This window comes from Zingiber officinale, chromosome 9A, assembly GCF_018446385.1.
Source record: "Zingiber officinale cultivar Zhangliang chromosome 9A, Zo_v1.1, whole genome shotgun sequence".
Taxonomy (NCBI): Eukaryota; Viridiplantae; Streptophyta; class Magnoliopsida; order Zingiberales; family Zingiberaceae; genus Zingiber; species Zingiber officinale.
Genome location: NC_056002.1, coordinates 81,028,304 through 81,043,334, shown reverse-complemented (window position 1 = coordinate 81,043,334; position 15,031 = coordinate 81,028,304).

Here is a 15,031-nt window from a genome sequence, read left to right as displayed (position 1 = left end):
CGTATTTTTGAAAGTTTTCTTCACACGAGATCCAGTGGCATGGGTGATTCGGGGTTTCCGCGACGCGAAAATGCGGTTTTCGCGGCCCGAAAAACCCAACAGTACTAATGTGCAGGCGCTGAGAAATAGCAGGGCATTGACAAAGGGCGAGGTGGACATACGCGTAGGCAATGGAGCACGGGTTGCTTCTGTTACTGTAGGAACTTATTTTCTATCTCTGCCCTCTGGGCTTGTACTAGAATTGGATGATTGTTGTTATGTGTCTGCTTTGACTAAGAACATTATATCAGTTTCTTGTTTAGACAAGAAAGGCTTCACATTTATAATAAAGAACAAATGTTGTTCAGTTTATTTATATGATATGTTCTATTGTAGTGAACCTCTGATGAACAGACTCTATATTCTAGACCTTGAGAACCCTATCAATAACATTAGTACCAAGAGGTTCAAGTCAAATGACATGAACCAAACCTATCTCTGACACTGTCGCTTAGGTCATATTAATGACAAACGCTTATCCCAGCTCCATAAAGATGGTTTGCTCGACTCATTTGATTTTGAATCATATGAGACATGCTAGTCATGCCTTCTAGGCTAGATGACCAAGACTCCCTTTAGTGGACACAATGAGAGAGTGACTGACTTGTTAGGTCTTATACATAGTGATGTATGTGGCCCTTTCAATGTCACTGCTAGAGGTGGTTATAAGTACTTCATTACATTTACTGATGACTTCAGTAGATATGGTTATGTGTACCTGATGACACATAAGTCAAAATCCTTTGAAAAGTTCAAAGAATTCAAGAATGAAGTACAAAACCAGCTTGGCAAGAGTATTAAGATACATCGATCAGATCGAGGTGGAGAATACCTTAGCCATGAGTTTCGTGACTATCTAGTTGAGTGTGGGATCCTATCCCAACTCACTCCTCCTAGAACACCACAGTGGAATGGTTTATCCGAAAGGAGAAATCGTACCTTATTAGATATGGTACGGTCTATGATGTGTCACACAGATCTTCCTATGTATCTTTGGGGCTATGCTCTTGACACAGCAGCCTTCATTCTCAACCAAGTTCCATCTAAGGCTGTAATAAAGACACTATATAGGATATGGACTGGGAGAGATACCCAGGTGTCTTTTATGAGGATTTGGGGTTGTAAGGCTTACGTTCGACGTCAAGTCTCGGACAAACTGGGACCCAAATCCGATAAGTACTTTTTTATTAGATATCCCAAGGAAACGAAGGGATATTACTTCTACATTCCCAGTCAACACAAGATAGTTGTGGCTAAGACTGGGGTATTTCTAGAAAGGGATTTTGTTTCTAGAAAGACTAGTGGGAGTACGTTCGATCTTGGACCATAGCACAGAAGCCTCGATGGAAGTTGAACTAGAACCACAAAGTGTTGTGGATGATGTTGTTCCACAAAGAGTTGAGGAACAACAACCAGTTCAAGTAGACCTACCTCTTCGCAGGTCTGATAGGGTACGTCGTCAGCCTGAGAGATACTCATTTCTCTTGTCTGACCATGATGACATTGTGCTCATTGAGGATGAGCCTACCTCCTATCAGGAAGCTGTGATGAGACCAGATTCCGAGGAATGGCTAGAGGCCATGAGATCCGAGATGGAATCCATGTACACTAACCAAGTATGGACTTAGGTTGATCCACCTGAAGGGGTCAAACCCATTGGGTGTAAGTGGGTCTTTAAGAGAAAGACTGACATGGATGGATTTATTTGTAAGGGTCGCTTGGTAGCTAAAGGTTTCAAGCAAATTCATGGTATTGACTATGATGAAACCTTTTCTCCAGTAGCGATGTTTAAATCCATTCGGATCATGCTTGTTATTGCAATGTACCACGATTATGAGATCTGACAGATGGATGTCAAAACCGCGTTTCTAAATAGAAACCTGCTCGAGGATGTGTACATGACACAACCTGAGGGTTTTGTAGATCCACATCATACTAGCAGAGTATGCAAGCTGCATAGGTCCATTTATATACTAATGCAAGCTTCTCGGAGCTGAAATCTTCGATTCGATGATGTAATCAAATAGTTTGGTTTCATCAAGAATGAAGATAAACCTTGTGTCTATAAGAAAGTTGTAGGGAACACAGTTGTCTTCCTTATATTGCACGTGGATGATATACTACTCATTGGGAAAGGCATCCCTTTACTGCAGTCTGTCAAGACTTGGCTAGGGACTTGTTTCTCAATGAAGGACTTAGGTGAAGCATCCCGCATTCTAGGCATACAGATCTATAGAGATAGATCTACGAGATTGCTTGGCCTAAGTCAGAGTACTTACATTGACAGGGTATTACTTTGGTTTGCCATGCAGAACTCCAAGAAGGGATTTCTGTCGATGTCACATGGTATGAGTCTTTCAAAGACTCAAAGTCCCTCTTCTAGAGAGGAGAGAGACCGCACGGATCAGATCCCTTATGCTTCAGCCATAGGAACTATCATGTACGCCATGATATATACTCGTCCTGATGTCTCGTATGCTTTGAGAATGACGAGCAGATACCAGTCAGATCTAAGTGAAAGTCACTGGATGGCAGTCATGAATATTCTTAAGTACTTGAGAAGGACTAAAGAATATTTCTTGATATATGGAGGCGATGACGAGCTAGCTGTAAAGGGTTACAGTGATGCTAGCTTCCAAAGTGATCAGGATGATTATCGATCGCAGTCAGGGTTCGTGTTTTGCATAAATGGTGGTGCTGTGAGCTAGAAGAGTTCGAAGCAGGACACAATAGCTGATTCTACAACAGAGGCCGAGTATATTGCTGCATCAGAAGTAGCAAAGCAGATAGTTTGGATCCGCAAGTTCATTACTGAGCTTGGGGTGGTTCCTAGCATAGCTGATCCCATAGAGTTCTATTGTGATAACAATGGAGCAATAGCACAGGCCAAGGAACCTCGCTCACACCAGCGGACCAAACACATACTACAGCGCTTCCATCTCATTTGAGAGATCATCGATAGAGGAGATGTGAAGATTTGTAGAGTACCCACTGAGGCTAACATCGCAGATTCCTTGACCAAGGCTTTGGCACAGAGAAAGCATGATAGTCACACTAGGTCTTTGGGCCTTAGAGCCTATACTAATTGGCACTAGTGCTAGTGGGAGATTGTTAGTCAGAGTCCTATAGCCAATCATTTGATGATTGTTGTATGGAATCGTTGTGTCATATTCTTATATATATAAAGGCATTTGTTTATGGTTATTATGCTTACTTGTATTGGTGCCAAATAACTAAGTATAATAGCATCCTTGAGTAGAAGATTCTTACCTATATCAATCGGTTAGTTGAATCAATAGTGAGATGATATAGGGAACACTACACTTAATCATTCCTAGTCAAGTATTAGCATTCAAGGACAATGTTAATGCGACAAGACTAGCATGTAGGTCAACTCTATGACTTGATCTCACATGTCATGGATATGGAGATATCAAGTTGACACATGGGTATGCATTGGAGAATATATACTTAATGACCCGCCCTGAGAAAGTATCATGGAGCGTTATATGAGTATCATATACTTTCTCATGTAGCTATTAATATGACTTTTAGTCCTTGGACCTGAAATCACCATGGTTCCCTACATAAGGAGTTACATACTTTGGCTTCAACAAACGTCACCCATAACTGGGTGGACTATAAAGGCGATTACAAGAATAAACTATGCGGAGGGATGTGAGTGATGTAGATGGGATCTATCCCTCCTATATGATGGGAGTGACATCGATATTCTTGATAGAGTGAGACCACGAAGTGCATGGTTATTCCCAAATGAGTCAATATGAGATATTGAGCTCATTTAATTAAGTTAAGTAATGTTTTAATTAATTTTATGTCATTAGTTTTAGTTAAGTTTTTAATTAAGTTTAATTTAAGTTTTAATTAAGAATAATTATTTTTAATAAATTAATTTAAATTTGTTTAAGGTATTGAAAAATTAATTTGAAATTAATTTTTATAAAATTAAATTTGTATTTAGTTTAATATTTTATTTATTAATTAATTAATTATGAATTAACTTTCAATTGAGTTTTTGAATTAAGGTTTAAACTTATGGTTAATTAATTAGTTTTAGATTTAATTAAACAATGTGATTGTTTGATTAAAGTTTATATTATTTTAATTGATTTGAGTTATTTATCAAAAAGGTTGTTTAACCCATGTTAGATTCAAACCCATGTTAGATCAAGCAAGTTTTTCTAAGGGTAAGTTTTCAGTGAGTGGCAAGGCTTATGACCTTCTTGTGTATCAATGCTGGACCACTTTCCGAATACTTCCTAAAATAATCTAGCCCAAAGAACATAATATTAGGTTTTGGTCTAACTATCTCATGTTTGACTGGGGTAGTTTCGACTAAATTCACTAGTAGAATACACATGATTTAGCCTAGACATGCCTTGGTTGTATCTCACTTGCAATGGAGTAGATTCTCCAGATCTAGGATGTAGGAAGTAGTTATGATGTGATTGCGGACGTATGAACTATATAATTAGATATTTTCTTATTATATGAAGTGTTTATATCATATTCTATGTGTGTTGTGTCTTGTATGTGTTTGGCGAAATGTGTGAGGTTAATGTAACACCCATAGGATCCCTAGAAATTTTACATGAATTTATGCATGGTTAAATAGGTTTCATGTGGACTCTTCTTTTAAAAAAAAAAGAACCAAAAAGAGGCATGACCAAGGATTGAACCTTGGAACTCTTAGTAAGTGGTTCCATGTTATAACCAGTAGCCCCAGCAGGTGTGTGCTGTTATCCAAAGAGGGAAATTATGGTTAAATGTAAGGAAAGTGAAGGCTCTCTTCACTAAGAAGGAGAAGTCCAAGTTTCCTTCTTCTTCTTACAATGAAAAGAGAGCTTTGTTTTCTCCCTTCATTTAGGATGAGTAAAAGAAAAGGGAAGGAAAAGTTCATTTTTCCTTCTTCCTTTCATTTGGAATAAAAGGAGAAAAGGAAAGAGAAAATTTCATTTTCTTCTCTCTTCCTCCTCCCTCCTCCTCTCCACTGAAACCAAGCTCCTTCTTCTCACCATTGCCGAGACCAAGATAAAATAATTCTTCTCTAGGAAAGCTTCACAAGCAAGGTTACTTCTCTTAGAGAATTAAGCGAGAGGAAGTAAGTATCCCCCCTCACCTGCAGTACAAGTAGCCTCCTACGTTTTCTATGCTTACAATGTTTTGAAAAGAAACTTAGGGTTCGGCCATGATAAGTTTTGAAATGAAAACATGCTTGTTTATGCTCCTTCATAATATATGATCTCTTATATGTTGTTAGTTAAGAGTTCTATGCTACATGTGGTATTAAAAAGTTTAGAAACCCTACCTTGAAGTCTCGACCAAGTTGAGATATAAGGTCTAGGGCAAAGTTTTGAAATGAAAACATGCTTGTTTATGCTTCTTCATGATATATGATCTCTTATATGTTGTTCGTTAAGAGTTTTATGCTACATGTGGTATTAAAAAGTTTAGAAACCCTACCTTGAAGTTTCGGCCAAGTTGAGATATAAGGTCTAGGGCAAAGTTTTGAAATGAAAACATGCTTGTTTATGCTCCTTCATGATATATGATCTCTTATATGTTGTTAGAAAAAGTTTTATGCTTCATGTGGTACTAAAAGTTTAGGAACCCTACCTTGAAGTTTCGGCCAAGCATAGATACAAGGTCTAGGGCAAAGTTTTGAAATGAAAACATGCTTGTTTATGCTCCTTCATGATATATGAGCTCTTATATACTGTTAGTTAAGAATTTTATGCTTCATGTTGTATTAAAAAGTTTAGAAACCCTACCTTGAAGTTTCGGCCAAGTTGAGATACAAGGTCTAGGGCAAGGTTTTGAAATCTAATCATGCTTGTATATGCTCCCTCATGATGTATGATCTCTAATATATGGTTGGTTTAAGTTTCATGCTTCATGTTGTATTTAAAAGTTTAAAACCTTACCTTTAGGTTTAGGCCAAGAATGGATGAAAGGCTTAGGGATAAGTTTTGTAACCTAAATATGCTTGTATATGCTCCCTCATGATGTATGATTTCTAATATATTGCTGGTTTAAGTTTCATGCTTCATGTTGTATTTAAATGTTTAAAACCTTACCTTTAGGTTTCGGCCAAGAATGGATGAAAGGCTTAGGTAAAAGTTTTGTAACCTAACTATGCTTGTATATGCTTCCTCATGATGTATGATCTCTAATATATGGTTGGTTTAAGTTTCATGCTTCATGTTGTATTTAAAAGATTAAAACCTTACCTTTAGGTTTCGGCCAAGAATGGATGAAAGGCTTAGGGAAAAGTTTTGAAACCTAACTATGCTTGTATATGCTTCCTTATGATGTATGATCTTTGATATGAGGTTGGTTTAAGTTTCATGCTTCATGTTGTGCTAGAAAGTTTGGAACCTCACCTTTAGGTTTCGGCCAAGATTGAATTTGAGACTTAGAGCAAAGTTTTGAAATCTAACCATGCTTGTTTATGCTTCTTCATGATGTATGATCTCTTACATATTGTTAGTTTAAGTTTCCATGCTACATGTTGTATTAAAAAGTTGGAACCTCAATTTTAGGTTTCGGCCAAGAATGAGTTAGGGTTTGTAGGAAGATCAAAACCCCAACCATGCATGATAATGACTCCTTATGATGTGCTATGGGCTTTAGGTCACCATGTTGTATGTTATATGCTAAATGTTGTGTGCACTTATGCCATCATGTTATGATTCCTTATGATATGCTTTATGTTATGTGCACTTATGCCATCATGTTATGATTCCTTATGATATGTTTATGTTATGTTCACTTATGCCATCATGTTATGATTCCTTATGATATGCTTACGTTATGTGCACTTATGCCATCATGTTATGATTCCTTATGATATGCTTATGTTATGTGCACCTCATGCTATCATGATATGTGTATGAAAGGCTTATGTAAGATGAAAAGCCTAAGAGATGCTTCCCTTAAGTTGGGATCAAGAGCACTCTTCATGAAATAACAAAGAGATGCTTCCCTTAAGTTGGGATTAAGAGCTCTCTTCATGATATGACAAAAATATGATATGGCATGATATGATAAGAAACATGATATGCTATGATATGATAAGAAACATGATATGCTATTTTACTTTTGTATGGCTTGTACCAAGGGTGGGCTCCACAAGCGCCCCTAGGTCGATGGTCTGTGAAACGGGCCTAGTAAAAGAGATGGGCTCCTAAGTTGCCCCTAGGTCGATGGTCTATGAAACGGGCCTAGTTCCTAGTAGGTTCAAGATTAGCTACCTTGGATCTATTTAGGATGCACGTATTTATGTATGTATGTTGTACAAGACGGGCCCTCATGTTGAGATTATGTTTAAGTATGTATATAATATATGTTTTCAAAAGGACATCTTGCATTTACTCATTTCATGATACATGTTTTCTAAAGAACATCTTGCATCTACAAGTTCATGTTATATGGTTTCCTTTAAGCTTACTTAAGATGCTCTTGAAAATATGTCTATGATGCTTATATGATCATGTTACTACTTTAAGTTTATGCTCTCACCTGCTATGATATGATCTTATGCTCTCACATGATATGATATAACTTTATGTTTATGCTCTCACATGATATGATATGACTTTATACTTATGCTCTCACATGTTATGTTATGATTTACCAAATGAACATGTTACCACTTTATGTTCATGCATGATTCATGGTTTTTGTGAGTATGAAAGGGACTTACTAAGCCTATGGGCTTATAGTTTTTATGTTTCCTTGTACTGCAGAAAAAGAAAAGGAATGGCTTAACTAAGAAGAGCAGCAGGAAGGGCAAGAGTGTGTGTGGCAGTGGCACGGTGGAAGAAAATTGCTTTATTCTTTTATGTTCTAAGTTTGCATATGAACCATGTGTTGTCTTTATGCTTTGATAGTACTTGAACTAGTACGGATAGTTATGCACTTATGTTCTCAATGTTTCATGCTAGTATGCTTATGATATCATGAATCATGTTTCAAGTAGTTGATATTAATAAAGTTGTATGCATGAATACTAGTATGTCTACATGTTTAATATGATAAGCATGATGATTAGTGTAGAAAAAATAAATAAATAACTGTTTCCGTTGCCATGATTTTATATGTATGCATGCACGAAATCTGTAAGTAACCCCGTCCCTCCTAAGTAGTGGGAGGGCAGGCGTTACAGTTTGGTATCAGAGCAGGTCAGCCTTTCCACTACACACACACATCGAGCCTACATCCTGCCGCTCCAAGTAAGAATTTCTATGCCTACTCTATTTTTTTTTTTATGTATGATAAGGAATGCTTTAATTTAAGTATGCATGTCTACTTCATTTTTAATTATGATAAGTTACAGTTTTAGTTTAAGTATGCATGATGGTAGATTAGGAATAATAATAACGTATGCTAGCCTTGTTGTCATTCATGAAGATAAGCATGACTAGAAGACGCAATACTAGAGCCGATGAGACAGTACCTCCACCTGATCTGATGCATGCAGTCATTGAACTTCAGCGTCAGGTCACAGAACAGTAGCAAATAATAAATACTCTGATGAATCAGCAAGGGAACCCTGCTACCCCACCAGGGAATCATAATGCGATGCTAGTCATACCTGCGACTGCACCAGTGCCACCGGCACTTGTACCACCGGTAGGCCCAACCTTAGTGGTTCGCCGGGAGGCGTATCTGATTCAGTGGCAGAGGCTGAAGCCGGAAGCTTTCTCTGGTAACTGTGAGCCATGGGATGCCCAAGCCTGGTTCAAGACTGTGGAGAGCATAGTGGAGCTATTGCACTGGCCTGAACATGAGAAAGTCAAGTGTGCATCGTTCTGCCTTACGGGCGATGCCAGAATGTGGTGGGACCGAGTTAAAGCAAAAAGACAAGTAAACCAAATGAGATGGATGGACTTCGAGACTGAATTCTTCAAGGAATTCTTCCACATGTGTGTGACAAACAAGCACTACGATGAGTTCACCGAGTTTCGACAAGGTGACCTCTCAGTTAATGAAGCTGTGAAGAGATTCAACCGTCTAGCGCGCCTACGCCCAGAGTTGGTCAGCACAGAAAGAGAAAGGGTCAGACTTATGCTGAAGATGCTCAGACCCGAGATAGCTCTGAATGTGGCCGGCGGAGTAAATAGACCGTAGACTGTCGAAGAGCTAATCAGCAGTGCCCTGATCACCGAACACTGCTTGAAGGCGCTGAACGAGGGAAAAAGTCAAGCCCAGCCGAGAGGACAGAAATCCCAAAATGCCAAAGCCAACTGGAAAGGAAACCACAGTGGCAAGAGAAAGCAATGGAACGACTCTAAGGGTGGTCCAACAAGCAAGCAACCTACGTTCCCTCAGTGTACCACATGTGGGAAGAAGCATCTGGGAAAATGTCGTATGTGCACAAATAAATGCTACAACTATGGATTGGAAGGACATATGGCCAGAAACTGTCCTACCCAGAGTTAGACACCTCCTCAGCAGTATTTCCAAAACAGAGGTGCTCCCCCACAGCTACACCTGATGTAAGCTGCGATAGAAGGTCCTCAGATAAGCCAAGGGAGATTGGAGGCCCCGCCAGTTACGACGAATGCCAGAATTTTCTCCCTCACCAAGGAAGATGTGGCGAATGCTTCTACCATTGTCACAGGTCATATAATTATTTTTAGTCAGCATGCTACTGTATTATTTGATACTAGGGCAACACACTCGTTCGTCTCTACCCTGTTCAAAAGAAAGATAGACATGCCACCCCAAGCCTTAGATTGCAAGTTCTTAACAACCCTACCGTTGGGAGAAGTAATGCCATCTACTCATATGTTGCGAGCCGCGCCTATCAGAATCGCAGATAGAGAACTCTACTATGATATGATAGTGCTTGACATGCATGATTATGATAGTATATTGGGCATGGATTTCCTGAGCAAGTACGATGCTTCGATAGAGTGTCGTAAGAGAAAAGTGATTTTCTGACCTGAAGCAGAACCGATGTTTGAATTTATTAGGAAACCAAGAGCAATTTGGTGCTACGGGATCGAAAATGTGTCCGGATAGCTCTCTACCCTGACTATAGCACCGACGTTGTTCGACGATATATTGAGGAAGCAAACCCGTGACCCAAGCATCCAAAGGATCAAGCAAGAAGTTTTAGAGGGAAAGAAGGATGGATTCCGTATCGCTGACAGTGAAATATTATACCTCAAGGATCACTTATGTATTCCCGATGACCCAGAGTTGCGAAAGAAGATACTGGAAGAAGCCCATGCAACACCCTATGCGATGCATCCTGGATCCACCAAGATGTACCAAGACCTGAAAAAGAAATTCTGGTGGTTCGGTATGAAAAGAGACGTGGCTCAGTATGTCAGTACCTGTCTGACCTGCCAGAGGGTTAACGCAAAACACCAGAGACCTGGAGGAGTACTGCAGCCAATCCAAATTTCGGAATGGAAATGGGAAGATATCTTTATGGACTTTATTTCAGGATTACCCAAAACGACAAACGGCTACGACGCTATATGGGTAATCGTGGACAGATTAACAAAATCTGCCCACTTCCTAGCAATCAAGATGACCTATTCGATTGAGCAACTGGCTCAATTATATGTCAAGGAAATTATTAGATTACATGGGATTCCTAAGACCATTATTTCTGACAGAGATGGTCGCTTTATTTCACATTTTTGGGAATGTGTTCAGAAGGCTCTTGGTACAAAGCTATTGTTCAATACTGCCTTCCACCCTCAAACCGACGGACAAATAGAAAGGGTGAACCAAGTACTAGAAGATATGTTACGAGCTTGCGCCTTAGACTTCAAGGGGAGCTGGTGCCGATATCTATGCTTAGCGGAATTCACCTACAACAATAGTTACCAAGATACTATTGGAATGGCGCCTTATGAGGCTTTGTACGGGAGGAAATGTAGATCCCCTATATGTTGGTACGAAGGCGGCGAAAAGAAGGAGATGGGGTTCCGAACAAATTTCATTGACAACACCACCCGTGCTATACAGAACATCCGCCAAAGAATAGAAACTGCTCAGAGTCGACAGAAGAATTATGCAGATAAGCAACGAAGGCCGTTGGAATTTAGTGTTCGGGATTCGATATTTCTCAAGGTAGCTCCCATGAAAGGAGTGATGAGGTTCAGAAAGAAGGGAAAGTTGAGTCCGCGCTACGTGGGACCATATCAGATTCAGAAAAGGGTCAGCAAGGTAGATTATGAGATAGAGCTACCTCAAGAGATGTCAGCTACCACAACGTGTTCTACGTTTCGATGATAAAGAAATGTATTCCGAGCACGGACCAAGTGATCGAGCCACAGACAGTACAAGTTCAAGAGGACCTAAGTTATGAAAGTCGACCGGCTCAGATATTAGACCGAGATGTCAAAAGACTAAGGAACAAAGAGGTACCCTTAGTAAAGGTCCTGTGGCAAAAATCAACGGTTCGAAGAAGCCACTTAGGAACGCGAAGACGATATGAAACGAAAGTACTTTCAAACCCAGCATACTTCTGAGGAGGATGAGTAGTTAATTCCATAGCAATATATCCCTGACTCACCTCAACACTTCAATCATGATGGGATGGATTTTCATAATGTTGAGTACAACAATTTTCAAAGTGTTGAGCATTCTTATCAAGAAAATTAGAGTTCATCAGAATTTCAGAATGATTCACAATTAGATGGACAACAACAGTTGAAACATTATGAGCTGACTGATTGGGACAAATTCCAAGACTCAGATATTCCTGCTCCCAGTCAGATGGTGACCAAAATACATGAATTAGAAGAGCTCGTGATGCAAGAAGGGATCTTGTTTCTCCAATCCCTACTACAAGTTGATGTGCCAAGTCTGAATTCGGAGGCTCAGTTGAAGGATGATTTAGAGGGGATGGAATGTAAAGCTGAAGGCAACTATGATCATGGTTCTACAACTCTATGGGATTCATCTACTACTTTGCATGGTGTTAATATAGTTGATGATACTCCGGACATAAATAGGACCACTGATGCATCTTCAACCAGTCTTACTATCATTCCTTTTGAAACTTCTGATAATACAAGATTGATAGATGATGGGATCATAGATCAGGCAGATGTTAATATTTGTGTGCAACCCTCCGAGTGGGTAGTGGTGGAAAGCTGGAGACCACAATTTGGACACTCCCACCTCTACCTATACTTCATTTTCATTAGAACAAGGCTTTAACATTGACTGTGATGACCGTGCTCTTGGCCTAGGTTCTTTATGTTGGTTGCTACTCGGAAAACCCAATGGCTCCACTGTACAAAAATTTTGTACGTGATCTGAACCTTTCCTAGCTACCATGTGTTCTTTTAAGTTAAACTTGTATGTCCTGCGGAACTTAACACGTTTGATTCCAAGTTTAACTTATATGTTCTTTTAGGTTTAGATTTGGATCTCCTGCAGAACTTAACACATTTGATCGAAATCACCTAGGTTATAAATTCAATAAAATATTAGTTTCCAAAATTGGCTTTCAGTACTGCAAGGTGAGGCACTTGGCCTTCTTGGATATGGGAGCAACCACTACCGACTAGATAAAGCCTTTTAAGGAAAGTTAATATTTAATTTACTTATATAACTCTATGTTAACCAAAAGGAACAATCAAATCACAAGGAAAAAAGAAAAAGAACACAACATCGAAATTAAATTCGAAAAACAAGAATCGAATCCCTCTTGTATTTGGTATTTATACAAAGAAAAATTAACTAGTATGATGCGGAAATTAAATACTAGTTATACCTCTTCCTTGTTTGCTAAAAACCTCGAGATCTTCTGCCATATCCCTCGCCTCCTCTTAGACGTCGTGTGGGCGACGATCCTCCAAGACGAACACCACCCGGAAAGCTTCTCCTCCTTCTCTAGAATTCGGCCACCACCACCACAAAGGAGCAAAAGAGAGCAAAGGGAAGAGAGGGAGAGGGGTCGGCCACTTGATGATCTTCAACAACTCAATATCAATTGTTATGTTTTTCAAGGCTTTCCCTTCCCCCCTTTTTATATTAGTTTCCCAACGGAAAATTATGGAAAGAGTTTTATAAAACATTAGACTCATTCCTATTTCCTTTTAATTTTTTCTTTTTATTTCCTATTAATTAATCAATCCTAAATTGATTTATTAATTAAACAACTATTTGTTGATATTTAATTATTTGACCGGCCCCTTGCTTGGGCACCAAGCAAGGTGGCCAGCCACTTATTAAAAGGGAAAAAAAGAAAATTTTTTTATAAAATTTAAAAGAAGAAAACTTCTAATAAAATTTTACAAACACTTTTTTTTTCTAATGTCGATATTAAAAGGAAAGTTTTAAAATTTAAAACCAAGTTTTAAAATTTAAAACATCTCTAATAATATTTATTTTTAAAAGAAAGTTTTATAAATTTTACAACTCACTTTTAAAACCATGTGGCCTAATTTAAATTAGGAAATTTTATAAATTTTTAAAATCTCTCTTTTTACAAATTGTAAATATCTGAGGAAATTTAAAAATTCAAAAACAACCTTCCTAATTTAAATATTGCGGCCGACCCCCTTGCCCAAGGCAAGGGCCGACCACTTCTAGAGAATATGTGGTCGGCCATTGCTTGGTCACCAAGCAATGAACTGGCCCCTTCTTGGATACCAAGATAGACTTTTCTTTGGATGGACTTGAGGCTTTATTGAGGCTACAACAAGGACCTAGAGGAGAATTGGTTTTGGCCTTCCGATGAGTTTGAGTATCCCGTGCTCGCCCCGAACACACAACTCAAGTTCATCGATAATAACTCATTCCACTAGAGAGTTATTACCGCACTACTGCACCAACCAAATTACATTATGGGCTCTTTATCATGAGTGTGTTAGTGTCCCTATGTTTAAGATTATGAATGTCCACTAATTAAGTGAGTTACTAACAACTCATTTAATTAATATCTAGCTCCAAGAGTAGTACCACTCAACTTTATTGTCATGTTGGGCTAGGTCCACCTGCAGGGTTTAACATGGCAATCCTTATGAGCTCCTCTTGGGGACATTCTCAACCTAGATAACTAGGACACAGATTTCTTCTATAATCAACAACACATACCATAAGCAATATCATTTCCCAACTTATCGGGCATATTGATTTATCGAGCTAAACCTCACCCTTTGATAAGTCAAAGAAATAAATATTAAATATACATGCTTGTTATTATATTAGGATTAAGAGCACACACTTCCACAATAACTAAGGTCTAGTTCTTTTACTAAGTCAGTACAAAAAGAACTTACCTAAATGATCCTACTCAATACACTTAAAGTGTATCAGTGTAATTTATTAGTCAAGATAAACTAATACTTAATTACACTACGTCTATTCTGATGGTTTGTTCCTTTCCATCTTAGTCGTGAGCAACTGTTTATAATTTATAGAGAACCGACAACATGATCTTCTAAGTGTTACTCCACACTCTATGTTATCTACTATATAAATTAATTGAACAATTATATTTAACAAATAAATGTAAACATTTGACCAATGTGATTCTTTATTTCAAAATAAATGTGTACAAAAGCTAAACTTTTAAGTATACACTCCAACAATCTCCCACTTATACTAAAAGTCTAAGCTGCCATATCTGTTGCCATACATGTGATTCCCATCCCCTCCACATGCCGATCAAAAGCTTTCACCGGAAGGGCCATATTGAAACGATTTGCCAGGTTATCTGCTGATGCTATCTTGGCGACGACAACTTCTCCTCGCTTGACGATGTCTCGTATCTGGTGGTACTTGCGCTCTATATGTTTACTTGCCTTATGGGCTCGTGGTTCCTTCGAGTTTGCAAATGCTCCACTATTATCACAATAAATTGTGACGATCTTGGGCAAACCAGGAATCACATCTAAGTCCATTAGAAAGTTCCTGAGCCATACAACTTCTTTGGCTGCCTCAGAGGCTGTCACATACTCAGCTTCCATGGTTGAGTCTGAGACGCATTTCT